The sequence below is a fragment of the Ambystoma mexicanum genome, chromosome 5p, assembly GCF_040938575.1.
Source record: "Ambystoma mexicanum isolate Mex_15411 chromosome 5p, UKY_AmexF1_1, whole genome shotgun sequence".
Classification (NCBI taxonomy): domain Eukaryota; kingdom Metazoa; phylum Chordata; class Amphibia; order Caudata; family Ambystomatidae; genus Ambystoma; species Ambystoma mexicanum.
In genome coordinates this window covers 105,402,640-105,416,910 of record NC_090930.1, presented here as the reverse complement: position 1 = coordinate 105,416,910, position 14,271 = coordinate 105,402,640, and the positions used below count along the sequence as shown (strand labels likewise).

Below are 14,271 nucleotides of genomic sequence, written 5' to 3'. Positions count from 1 at the left end.
TCAGGTGGGAGAACATCTGGTGAGGTCACAGAGGGGGCATGTCCACCCGACATAGGTGCAGAGGCAATAACCCACTAAGGGAGAAAAACATAAAAAAGCAAACAGAGAAATAGAGAATGCAGAGCTGCGAGCGGAGAAATGTCTCACTGTTATGGCTCAAATTGCAGGATTGTTGGGGTGAGGCTGTAGGGGATGGGGTGCACTTACCCATTCGTCTGCACAATTTAAATCCAATGGAGGACTTTGCTGGAAAAGTGAAACAGTGGCCAAGCCACGTACCTGCACGCATGAACTTCGAGAAGTGGGACTTGCCTGGAAGTATGTTCTTCAATTCATGAACAACTTGCCCACCCCCTTCATCCATTAGGGGCATACATGGTATCTCTTATGTATTCCCTCTCATTACCATCTTTAAGAAGGTGTGACTTCAGCTGCTGGCAGTGGGCATGAGTTCAGCTGGCACTCTCTATGATCAGAAAGTTGTTTTTGTGGATATGTTTGCTAATACTGTTTTTGTCCTTTGTTCTCCTTTGTATCGCTTTTGAAAGTTGTTTAGTAATGCCGTTTTATTACACTGCTTTGGAGAAGTGATGGCTAAAACAAAAGATATTCTGCCATATGGTAATTTGATATATTATTGTATAGTAGATGGTTATTTAAATGTTACACGTCAAGTACATGTTGCCTTCAATGTTAAGGGTATCCTGGGATTCTGCACGTGGCAGAGATATTCAGGGTTTGGAATTCAATGAAGATTCTCCAGGATGGAGGGCTAGATTTGCAAGTGACTATGCTAGTGACCAGTCATGGCTGAGGGTGGGGGAGGGATGATTGCGAGGGGCAATGACCACATTTGAAGGGGGAATGACTATTGCAATGTATCAGTCAATGTTTGCAGCGTGGGATTGGGATGATGATTGCTACTGGGTGTGATTCATTCTGGGACTTGTAGTTTTGCTTTTCCCATTATAAATCCAGGACTACAAGTCACAGAATTCAAACACGACCGAGGATGATTGCAGTTTCTGGGAAGTTAATCATGTGACAAGAGAAATTGATGTAAATAAACGTATGCATTACATCATTGTCGCAGTGTCATAAGTATGGTATGACCCTCCTATTTCTTACACTTATAGGGTTTAATTTCGAATGAAAATGGATAATTTTAGAAAGACATATGCCCTGACGTTGCTTCTTCACCTGCATGTGTTACAGGTAAACACAGGTGGCACCCACAAGGCGAGTAATAACTTGTCAGCCCTGAGAAGAAGAGGGTCTTGGGGCCAAGCCTGAAGCTTCCGGTTCCTCATCCCGTCTGCTCCCAGTGCATCACTCGCTGAAACTGATTTGATGTCAGCATATTACGATGTCACTAATACAATGATGCTGATCATTCTGTCTCTGAAAGGGTGACCTGCTAACCAGACACGCCTTTCAGACAACTCCATGCCAAAAGCATGGCATAGAACGGTCCTACTAGGCCTTGTGTCATTCGGATTGTGCAAGTGCAGTAACGATAAGTGCAAGGGGTACAGGAGTGGGGGTGGGAAAGCCAGGCCATGGAGGAATGGATAATGCAAGGGAGGGAGGCAGGTATGGGTCAGGGGGTGGCATAAATGTGCAGGGGGGAGGAGGAGGGAAAGAAGAGGGCCAAAGGCCTAGGCAAGCGCCAAGGCGAGGCCAGGTGAGCAAGTGCCAGGGGATGCCAGTGAAGGGGCACACACACTAAGTGAGAGGGCGGGGGTGGAGCATAATCGGTAGGAAGGTGTTAGGACTCATTTTCTATACTCTAGTCTACAGAACAGATGTATAGACAGCCAACCTATATTGTGACAGGAACAACTGGGAGCTGTAGCCAAACCAGTTCAAGGTAGCTAGACGAGTGGTCCAGGCTAAGTCTGAAGAGGTGGTGAGCTTGTAAGGGGTCCTCAATGAGTACACACAGTGCAGCAGTCAAACATTAGACTTAGACAATCAGGTATAAAAAATACTTCTTTACTTATATTCAAAACACACAGTGAAAAATGACTACTAATAGGTAATGTTATCACACAATACTAAAGATTAGATACATATGTACAATTACTGGTGTGGGGCAAAACACATATCAAACCCCGGAAAAGAAAGGTACAAGTAAGTATTTGCACTACAAAACCACAGAGAATCAACCATAACTACCCAATTCCAACCCTAAGTTGTCTGGGGCCTTCAGCCCAAATGTACAGCAAAGTTTCCACATAGTTTGTGAAGCTGGAAAAAATGAAGGTTGGGTCTCTTGGATCCAGTGAATGATTCCAAGTTTAGGGGAACAGATAAACTACCTAACAAACATGTTCCCAACTTTCGGAGTGCTTGTGTGAACAAGCTATGGCAAAGCCAAAGTGTTATAAAAGTTGTAATAAAGTTAGCATACTTTAAAAGGGAGTTTTAAAAAAAAATACTTTTTTATTAAAAGAAAAACCGTGTTTAGTTTATACATAAACATTTAGACTTCAATAAAAATAAAACCAAATGCACATTATCACGCGATCATACAGAAGTTAAATATGTTGCAGACATAGCAAAGTCAATTCATGATTCCATATACTAGACTCATCCATTATGCTATCACATACTCAATATTCTATTCAAACCTAGACTATAGCATAGCATTCCGAGACCAAATGAAACAGGGATTCAATTGGAACTAAGCCACATGCGCGACAGCCACGCATTTCTCTACAAGTCTCGGCCCCACCACTTCCATCGTTGGGAGAGTATTTAAAGAGAAATCTTAGATATAGATCCCTGTGCTTCTTGGAAGGACATTTTTGTATATAAGATTTACAGGGTAATTCATAGAATTTTGCACAAAAGTGGCGCACGCGGCTGGCGCACAGTGTGCGTGTGCGAATGTCTGCGCCAGCCTCGTGCGCTAAAATCGATTTCCGCGCACAGCGTATTCATGGATTTTAGCCTCCAAAACCAGCCGTGGCGCAGAGGGCGCAGCGACCCTGCAGCAGCGCCAATTACGCCCCCAAGAACGCCCCCAGCGCAAGGAAAAGCCATCAAAATCCCCAATCCAGTGCAAAGGGCTGCGCTAACCCTGGACCAGTTTACAGGGCTGCCAAACAGCAAACGCCAAGCGGGAACGTGTATAACTGGGGTTCGCGTGAAGTTTCACACGCGAAAGGGCCTGTGCGAGTGGGGTACGTGTATAACTGGGGTTCGCGTGAAGTTTCCCACGCGATTGGAGCAGGGTACGTGTATTACGGGGTTCGCGGGAAGGTTTGCACGCAAAAGGGCCTGTGCGAGTGGGGTACGTGTATAACTGGGGTTCGCAGGAAGTTTCACCCACGATTTCAGCAGGGTACGTGTATTTCGGGGGTGCGCGGGAAGTCTCACACGCGAAAGGGCCTGTTCGAGTGGGGTATGTGTATAACTGTGGTTTGCGGGAAGTTTCACGCGCGATTTCAGCAGGGTATGTGTAATACGGGGGTTTGCGGGAAGTCTCACACGCGATTGGATCAGGGTACGTGTATTTCGGGGGTGCGCGGGAAGTTTCACACGCGAAAGGGCCTGTGGGAGTGGGGTACCTGTATTCCTGGGGTTCGCGTGAAGTTTCACACCCGAAAGGGCCCTGTGCAAGTGTGGTACGTGTATTCCTGGGGTTCGCGTGAAGTTTTACATGCGAATGGGCAACTCCTGGCGCGATACGTCACAGATGCGCTTATGTGCTAAGGGCCTTTGGTCCAATGAAATCGCGTACGTGTGCTGACCCACTTACGCGCTAAGGGCCTTTCCTCAAATTACACGCTGACGTGCACATTGTTCACGTGCCATATCATTCCATATCAAGCTGGCCACGCATACACACACGGAAGACCACGCTCCTGCCCTGAAGGCCATTTCCCTGCCCCCCAGAGCCCCGAGCACGCTCCCACCAGCCATCTGCTGCTGCCTGACTGTCTGCTGCCCATGTGCCCTGCTATTTGGTGCCTGCACATCAGTCATCTGCAGGGGTCCAGTTGCTGTGTCCACCTCTACTGGAGTTGCCATGTCGGGAACATCTCCACCTGGCACCACTGGCAACCCCCAGCCAGAGAGGCAGAGGGCCACCAGCTTCACTGCCACCTAAGTTGGTGTCCTGGTGGAGCATGTCCTGGGGCATTATGATGCCCTCTTCAGAACATCACGTGCCAACAAGGAAGGACGGGGGAGGATCTGGGACGATGTAGTGGTTGCCATCAACGTGGAGGGGGTGGCAACCCGCGATGTCAAGCACGTCAAGAAGCGCTGGGAGGACTTCAGGTCCAGAACCCTCCACAAGGCCCGGCGCCTCATGGAGGGGGGCCGGGCACGCATGAGTAACATCCAGATGAGGGTCCTGGAACGCGTGGGCCCAGCGCTCCACGCCCAGATCCTTCGGAGGCAGACCCTGGAGTTGAGCGGTAAGTGGCCAAGCATTGCTGTGTGAGACAGGGCATGTTGCAGTGTGCTGGTAGTCTGATGCTTGCCTGTATGTGTGACATAGGCCATATATGGATGTGTATGTGCAGGGACATCATGGTCATGCTTGTGAGACCAGTTATGTGTGAACCACATGGTTGGTGCATGTGTTTTAATGCAACATGGGGAGCTCTATGCAGAATGCACACATGAAAGCATGGCTGTCTCTGTTCCTGGACATGAAGGGGGGGGTGAGGAATGGGTGCTAATGTCATGTACATGCATGGTGCACATGTGTGTGTGTGTGCCTGAGAAGTGTGTGTGTGACTTTGAAACGCCATGGATGCATGTGACTTTGAAGGTAACATCTTGGTTTACAGGGGCCCTTCTACATGGATGTTGATGTTGATTGCAGGTGCTAGGACTGTTTCTGCATGTGTGTTGTGTGCATTCACCCATGTGTTGAGGAATGACAGGATGGAAGTGACATTTGACAGTGTCACTCATGTGTTATTGCTTCCTGTCTAGGGTATTTTGTACTGTACCCTGATGCTTGTGTTCTATGTCTCCCTCTATGCAGCGTCAAGTGAAGAAGAGGGCAGAGACGGCGCTGTGGAGCCAAGCGGCGGGGATGCCCCAACTGGGCAGCGACGCAAGGCCCAGCCACCTTCCCAGATATTACCATCATCCGGGACCGAGGGGGCTGGTGCTGCGTCTGCCACAACGGCTGTGGCGGAAGGGCCGGGTGAGCCCCCACAGGGGCTTCCAATGGCAGAAGACGGTGTGGAGACATCCAGGTTGGTGGTCTCCACAGAGGAGGAGGAGCCCGCTACTGAGCCGCACATGGGGCCTGGTGGGGGTAGTACCACTGGTGCAAGTGGTGCAGTCCACGGCCAGGGTCAGGAGGCGGCACAGGTCACCGTGGAGGGGCCTGTGCATGTCGCTGTCCCTGACCCTGTGACTGTACCACCATGCACCAGCAGGGAGGCCCCATCCCAGGCCCATCCGCAGGTAGGGGAGAGTGCCATGTCATCTGCCTCTCCACTACCTGCGGACGAGGGGTCCCATGAACGTATGGGCTCCGTCCTGGTTGGTGGGTTCCTACATGTGTCGCGCACTCTGGCGGACCTCTCTTCCTCTGTGGAGACTATGCGCCAGTCGTTCTCCACACCGCCTTCCGGCCCAGATTCCACCAGGGCCCCCTGTGGACCTGGCCCGACCAACACAGCCAGCTTGGTGGAGCTCACGTCCCTGCCACAGTCGGGAGTCGGCGGCGCAGCAGGGGTGGACACCACAACTGGAGACCAGCTGATGGAGGATGTGCAGGCACCATCAGACACGGCACATAGACAGCAGCAGCAGGAGCAGGCTCTAGGTGGGAGCAATGATGGCTCGGGGACATCAACATCAGAGGGACAGGCATCGGCCAGCGGGCAGGAGGACCCAGGACTGGAAGTGTCTTCCTTGTGGCAGCGGTTAGGCCATGCTATAGATGCAGAGCGGCAACGGGCAGAAGAGGCACGGCTCACGATGGTCAGGGCGGAGAACTCCATGCAGAGGACCCTGAGGCAGGCTGAGTGCCTTGAGGCAATTCGCAGGGAGTTGGAGGAGAACATGTCATCGTCCCTGCGAACCCACGGGCCATGAAAGAGGACCGCCTCCAGGACATTGAGCAGGAGTTTGATGATGCCCTGGCCCGGGACATCCAAAAGTGAGCCGTCGGACTAGCCCGCTGCCCTTGTAAATAGTTTTTAGAGTTAGGTTTCCTTTTCGTTTTCCTTTTATTTGTGGTCAATGGACAATGCCACACAAATTTGTATATAGTTATATTTTTAGGTAGTTTGTTAGGTAGGTTTCATTTGTTTGGTTGGGATCATGGACCCTTTACATCCTTTGACAATGGATTGTATATAGTTTCATCATGTATTCATTTTTGGGTTTTTTTGCATTATGGACATGGAGCAATGGACTTATTTTTTCCGGACAATGGATTGTAAATAGTTGGACTATGGATTGATTTCTCTTATTTTTTTTTATTATGAACATGAAGCAATGGAGATTTTTTTTTACATTTCCTTTGGATTTGCGTTGTTGGAGGGTGACTTTGGACTGTTTTTTTGGATTGGTTATCATTTTCATTCAATCATCTTTTTCACATGCTTTTCATTTCATGTTTCATATTTTGGTATGCTTTCATTTCATTTTTGATTTCATGTACATAATACATTTTAATTTTTTAGTTCCATGTGTGGGATTCGCTCATTGGGTTGATGCATGTGAAAATGTGGGTTTACACAAGCAATGCCAACCAGTGTATGTGTGTGACGGACATGTGTTGATGTACATAGTTGACTTATGGTTTGTGTCATGAGATCGGCATTTCACTGCTGGGGGGTGGGGTGCAGTGGGAATCCCCACCTCCAGACCCCGTGTCTGTCCCTTACACGGCCTCCTCCTCCACCAAACCCCCCACCCACCTGGATGACTCTGTGCCATCTTCCTCCGTCGGACCCTGTGGGGTCTCAGCTGCCCCTTCTGCTGCCGAGGAGTCCAACTCCGACCTCCGCCTCTTGGACCTTCCCTCGGCAGCTGCGGCCTGGGATGCGGCACCGGACTCCTCACTCCCCGACAAGATGACAACCTGGGAGGGGAGCCGGGCCTTGCGTCTCTGGCTGGCGGGATGATCCCTGCCACTGTGATCCACAGCACCCTCTCCGCCCTCTTCTTCAGTTGACGCTGCAGACAGGGAGAGATAAAACACAAGCATCAGGGCACTGTACAATGGACTGATACACACATGACAGTTGCACATGAGTGTCATTGGTTAACTACAGACACAGCATCACACTCCACAACACACATGTCATTTTAACTCACAAACATGAACATTTCAACAGCAATATTGCACCAGGCAGCACCATCCATACACATACAACAGCATGAACAGCCAAAGGTGAGCCTGACATCACATGAAACACAAGGAGTGCACTAGACATGCACACACGCCACCACACTTACATGCATGTCTACATCTCCTCCAACTGTTGCAGTGATGAGATTGCCATGCATGTCACATCTGCCATTCATCCTTCTACATATCAGTGTCACGTGCATCCATGTTGCATCACAGTTGCAAACTTGTCAGATACACATACATGCACATGTACAAAGTGCAGATACATGCATTATGAACCACCATCCATACCACAACCATGCCAATGTACGTGCACAGAAATTCAAACATGTGTGCTCCCACACCTGCATTTGCCCAGCATGCTTACCAACACATACACCATCAATATGTCTCACAACTGAGAGGACTCACATGTGGCAGCCTCACGCCCATGTTCATACACATTCCTACATGGCCATACATAAACACATGTGCAACCTGCACACTACTGGCACACCACGACACGCACAGCGTACTATCAACATGAATGTACACTTACCGCACGACTCCAGACGGGTCTGCCTCTCAAGGATCTGGACGTAGAGCGCTGGGCATATGCGTTCCAGGACCCTCATTTGATGGTTTGACAGCTGGCCCTAGCGCCCCTTTGCATCCGCTGCCTTAGCGAGGCGCCGGGCCTTGTTGAGGGTCCTGGACCTGAAGTCCTCCCAGCGCTTCTTGACATGATGTAAGTCGTGGACTGCCACCCCCTCTGCGTTGATGGCAGTCACAATGTCCATCCAGATCCTGGTCCGTCCTTCATTGTCGGCGTGCAAACTTCCAGAGAGGGCATCATACTGCCCCAGGACTTGCTCCACCAGGACACCAACTTCGGTGGCAGTGAAGCTGATGGCCCTCTGCCTCTCTGGCTGGGGGTTGCCAGTGCTGCCAGATGGTGTTGTGCCGGACATGGCAACCCCAGAGGCAGGAGTGGGTGGGCAACTGGGTCCTGGGGCTGGGCTGTGGAGCGATGGAATCCCAGTCGGGAGTCTTCAGTTCCAGCAGGGGTGGTCACAGCAACTACACCCCTGGCTGACGTGCAGGCAGCAAATGGCAGGGCACGTGGGCAGCAGGCAGTCAGGCAGCAGCAGATGGCAGGTGGGAGCGTGCTCGGGGCTCTGGGGGGCAGTAATTTGGCCTTCTGGGCAGGAGCGTGGTCTTCCGTGTGTTTTCGCGTGGCCAGCTTGATACGGAGTGATTTGGCACATGAAAAAATTGCACGTCAGCGTGTAATTCGAGGAAAGGGCCTTAGCGCGTAAGTGTGTCAGCACACGCACGCGATTCCATTGGACCAAAGGCCCTTAGCGCGTAAGCGCGTAAATTACATTACATGCGCGGGCGTTTCCGTCATAGCATGTGATGACAGAGCACACGTGGAAAAACTGCACGTCCGAGTGTCATCGCGTGTAATTGGAGGAAAGCGCCCACGTACACGCGTATCTGACGTGTACGTGTGGGCTGGTTTAAAAGCTACGTGTTGGACGCCATTTCCTTGAACGTGCTTTTCGTGGAGAGCGAGTAGGTGAAATCTGTACTTCTTGTCGGTCCACACACGATTTCTTCACAGCGTTTCTAGTTCGTACTCCCTGTTACCTCTGACAGCTCTTTTCTGAATTTTTGTTGGGCCTGTTTCCTCTAACAGAGTTCACTTCTCCATTTGTCCTGTCTCCTCAGACAGTGTACAATTCTTCTTTTGGCAAGGGTGTTGCCAACACGCACACGCACGTATTTTTCACATTCTTTTTCCATGCAGACGGTGAGTTCTGCACGTACTTAGCAACTGTGCTTGCCCCGTGTGTCGCGTTCCCCTTCAGAGGTCATTGTAGGCTGCGTATATTACGCATATGCTTAGTTTTGTGTTTCTGGGTGTCACAGCGCAGTGCGGGTTAATTTTTTAACGCACCTGGACTACGAGGGGTTGCGTGCACGTTAATTTTTTATTTTGGGCTGCCTATGCGTTGTGTGACCCGTCATCTTCCCCCAGGGGTCACAGACAGCCTTGTTAGAGCACTAGGGTACGAATTCCATCTGGTATCCTACCCCTTTGACCCCCAATTGCCCAGGACAATAGTTTACTGCAACTCCCATACGCACAACAACATCAGTTCCATGGTTGGGAGGTGACCAAGCGGTAAGGGAGGCAAAGGTGGTCGACCTTCAAAAGGTGGGCGTGGTGAGCGCGGTAGGGGCGTGGCCGGGATTTGCAGGGTGCCCCTATACCCCCATGTGTGGAGGAACAATCAGGGACACCCATGCCCCCCCCATGGATGAGGGAAACGTGGCTGACACCATCCCTGCTCAGCCCCTGTTGGACCTGCCCATTGTGGCACCTGACCTGGCACAGGATGACTCCCTGGCTGACTTCAAGGTCAGCAAGTCTAGGCCACGTGTGGCGGTGCAAGTTGTTTTCACCAAGCCACGTGGATCTGGGGCAGCTATGTCATCTGCTGCCCCAAGTATGCCGGGTGGGGAGGCTGCAGGGGCAGCTGCAGCTCCGTTCGCCCCAGCTCTGACTCTCCCAGCCAGGAGAGTGTCAGTCCCGGTCCATCAAACTGCCTCACCGCGTGCCCTTTCCCCTCCCATGCGCAGTGGGCGTGCATGATGTTGGGGATGTGGGGGCACCACCATATCCACGGGCAGGCCCCGGAGTGTTGCAACATTGTGCACGACACATGCTGCCACTATGATCCTGCACACTACTGGGGGAGCGTATAACAGCTGCCCGCCAGAACGGTCAAGGGAGCGAAAGCGTGACTTGAGCACTCTGAATGTGCGCTCCACTATGCCCCGGGTTGCAATGTGGGCTGTGTTGTATCTTACCTCGGGTGGCGTGGTGGGGTTCCGAATTGGCGTCATCATGTGGGTGCTCAGAGGGTAGGTACTGTCCCCTGGGGAGGTGCTGATGGGTATCATTAGTGGGGTTGTGACATTGCACTGTATCTGACATGCATGCATGTGCTGTGGCATTTATACTCACCGAGCATCCATGTATCGCCGTGCCGCCCAGCTTCTATGTCCCGGTTTAGGGTTGACATTCTGTAAATAAAACTGTCATGGGTGGACCCTGGATAGTTGGCATATACTGAGGTGATGATTCCCTTGGCATCACATACTACCTGCACATTGATGGAATGCCAGCGCTTGCGGTTTCTGTAGATGTGCTCAGATGCCCGGGGGGGACGTAGAGCCACATGGGTGCAATCAATGCACCTAGCACTTTGGGGAATTGTGCCACCCCGTAAAAATCCTGGACGGCAGCCTGCCTTTCTGCAGGTGTTCTGGGCCGGTATATGTGCCTGCGGACTGATGGGCGTGCAGTCATGATGGCCAAGACCTGGTGTAGGCAGCGTGACTGCGTGGCCTGTGACACCCCCCACCCCACTATAGCAGTTGTCCGCTGAAATGATCCAGTGGCCAAGAAGTATAGTACATTGAGGACTTTATGCAGGGGGCTGAGTGCTTGGGAGCACAGGGTGGGTGATGTGAGGTCATCCTCCCACTCACTGACCAGGTCGAGTATTATGTGAGGTGGAAACCTGTACCTCCCATACACCTGGTCATCAGGCATCCCAAAAAGGCTGGTTCTGGGTGTAAAAATTCTGGGCCTGACTATCCTCCTCCTCCTCCTGCGGTATCCCACGACCACTGCTGCTAGGAACAGTATATTCATCCTGGCTTCTGGGCTTGTTTGTTGTTTGCGCGCACTTTTATGCTGCGCGGTGTGGGATGTTTTTACCCATGCATCCAAGCCCTACCTCAAAAACTGTGCAGTACTGGCATTGAAAACATCATGATGGCCAGAGCTTCACAGAAAATGCCCATGGAAGTGCATGAAGAATAGGCTGCCACCCATTTTGCCGATGTTATGGGCACAGAAGGGCACTGCCTAAAACCACCATTGGACTACCCACACAGTAGTCTGAAACCATTGGGAATGGCAATGCTGATTGCCAAAAGCAACCTAGAATTGTGGGGAATTCATTTTCTTAAATCCCAAAAATGGTTGCAGTACCAGTACTCACCACTATCAGAAAGCCGGTGTTTTAAAACAGCACCAGATTTTTTTTATATGTGTAAAACTGAATAAATGAATGAAATAAATGAAGGCAGGCCAAAGAAAGACTTACTGAGAGGTGGATACAATCTAAAGTTATATTCTGAAGTGACTTGAAGGTTTATAACAAGACTGGCTGAGCTGTGGATTTCAGCAGTTTAAGTAAATTTGGACTGAAAGACACTAAAAACCTAAATGTTTAAAAGAAATGAGTGACCTACTTTTGAGTGTCACATAGGTTGCAATTGTTTAAATGTCATAGTTTTAAACTTAGAATCAGCATCCTAGCTGCATATGTAAAAAATTGTCTTGACTTAAACTGGGGAACAAAAGTGACATTTTATCTGAAACCTGGCTTAAGGAACTGAATTCTGCCCACCAGCTACCCCCAACAGGAGATGAGACTTGCACAACAGCTGTGTTCCCAGGCCTAGCTGCCCTTTTGCTGCTCCCACCAAAAGGGATATGACACTTCCCTGATTGAATTACCTGGGCTCTGCAGGAAATTGAACAAAGCCCTGTCCTGACTCAGGCAAATGTTTTATTATGGGGCCGTAAAAAGTGGCTTCCTCCTGGAAGTAAAGGGGAGGAGCACTGCCTGTGAGAGCAAGCTGGCTTGGCAGAACTGGAAAAACCAGAAATTCAACCTTGTGCTGGGGGGAAACCACACCCCTGTAGCCAGAATATGGTTTTAGAAAAAGATGAATAACTCATATTACGGACTTGTCATAATTATTTAAATGATACCATAATTCTTGTGATTTTTCTGCCCACATTTTAAGAGGTTTTTAGAACCGGTGGCATGATCTGGGGGCAAACTAGCAGTTAAGAGGGTATTTCTTAAAATGTATGCATGTTAAAAATCTGACACTTCATCAAGTAATGTCCATACTCCTTGCGCACATGTGTATAAATTTGGGGTAATGTCCGATATTACGAAATCAGTTAAAAAGTGCAAATGTCGCCATTTCTGAATGCAAGCTCCCAGGAAGAGCAGATTTGGACAGGGTATACCTCCTGTGATAGGTGATGGGTGCATGTAATTTTAAACAAATGTGTACCTGTGCAAATATGTTTTTTGAGCAAATATAGATTGTGTGTAAAGTTGACAGGGGTGGGTTCTCTGTACCATAAACAGACCTCATCATGATGACACTACATTTCATTCCCCCAATCAAGGGGAAGAGAATGAAGTGGCCAATGACAAGTGGAGAGGGGTAGAGCCTAGTGATGCTGCACACACACCCATTTTCAAAACACATAAAAGCAGACAGACAGGACAGATAGGGACCTTCAAATCCATTTGCTGCGGGACGCTCTGCCGGGAAAATCCATACTTTACCTCCATCAATCTCTAGAGAAAGCTGTGCAGAAAGATCCAGACTTCAAATCCATCAATATCCAGAATCCAGAGAGAGAGAGAGCTGACCCAGATCACTGTGAAGTGCAGAGACCAGACCAGAGTCCAGTCTAAAACCTGACCAGATCTGTGGCGAGGCCCATTTATTTCCAAAATATATTGTGAGTACCCAGCAGAACTGTGCAGAACCAATCTTCTAGTTAAAATAATATAATTCAATCTATTTTAATCTAAGTAGAACTGCCTCCTAACTGTCACCTGTCATTTGTAAAGCTGTCACCTGTCATTTTCTAGTTGCAAGCTGCACTTGTCACTTTGAATTTTAACATTCCAAATCCGAAAAATTTAATCGCTCATATCTCCGTAACCGTTTGTGCTAGAGACTTGCAGTAACTTTCCTCTGAAAGCTGGGAACCGCATTCCGATTCCCTATAGTTTTGCCGCAATCGCGAAAAATGCACTCGCGAATTTGCCGCGATTTGCAAATTTCTCAACGTGTGAAAACAGCAGTTTTCTTGCTTTCAGTTGCCAAAAATTTGTTTAACCTGCTAGTTACTCCTAGATCCTTGCTAAAGTGAGCCTGAACTCATCCCAAGTATATTTCACTCACCCTGAACCTCTAGAGGGAATTAAAAGCATTTTAGCGTATTTTTCACTTCATTGCCAGCACATATAAAAGCATTTTGGGCCTGTGTTGTAAACTTCTGTAGTCTAAGCTGCTGGGGTGAACTGAATTACATTTGATTGCATTTCTGAGAACTGTGTGCTTTCCTTCCATTTCCTTGCATTGCATAAAGGGGGGAGGGGATTGCCAGAGAAAAGTGATTACATTGTTTTGTTGAACGCATATTGAGTATTTTCTGTACTGCATTTTCATTCCACCTTGCATCCATTTGAAACCATAAAGTATTGTTGCTATCTTATCCATCCTATAACCACTCATCATTGATTATAAAGAAGTGTGCTAGTGCCAGACTATCCATTATTGATTACTGCTCAGATTAAGTGTGATATCTAATTATTAATTTATTATAAAGTGTGATATATATCTATATTGTTCAAATTCTCAAATAAACCTTTTAACTTGCAAAACAGAACTACTTCTTGGCTCAGTGGGGTCAGGGTTATTCAAAGAGAGGGGTGTTATATAGGGGTAGTCATCCAGAATGCATGAACTGGACATAAAGATATATCAATAAGGGTTTCCATTCAGTATCCCAGACTAGGCATTGACTTAGCTGTAGTGTTGAATTGAATCCTCTTACAAATTGGGGGCTCGTGCCGGACGTTTGGGTTAGATCTATCACTTGTGCAGATTAATACAGCGTGCCAGCTGACCAGATACACATATCCGGTCGGATCACCACGCTGTGTTACGCTGTAAAGCACTCCTCTAAGGAACGCTCTAAGGAAAAGGTCTGTTTTGCAAGAATAAAATACAAACTTCTGTAAGTCAGGAAGGAACTCAAATCTCTA

General features: G+C 49.0%; 1 protein-coding gene across 10 annotated transcripts in view; it reads right to left on the bottom strand.

Moving 5' to 3' along the window:
• The window catches only part of LOC138480764 (uncharacterized), an 807,842-nt gene that overhangs the window by 625,573 nt on the left and 167,998 nt on the right, over positions 1–14,271 (bottom strand). The window lies entirely within an intron of this gene.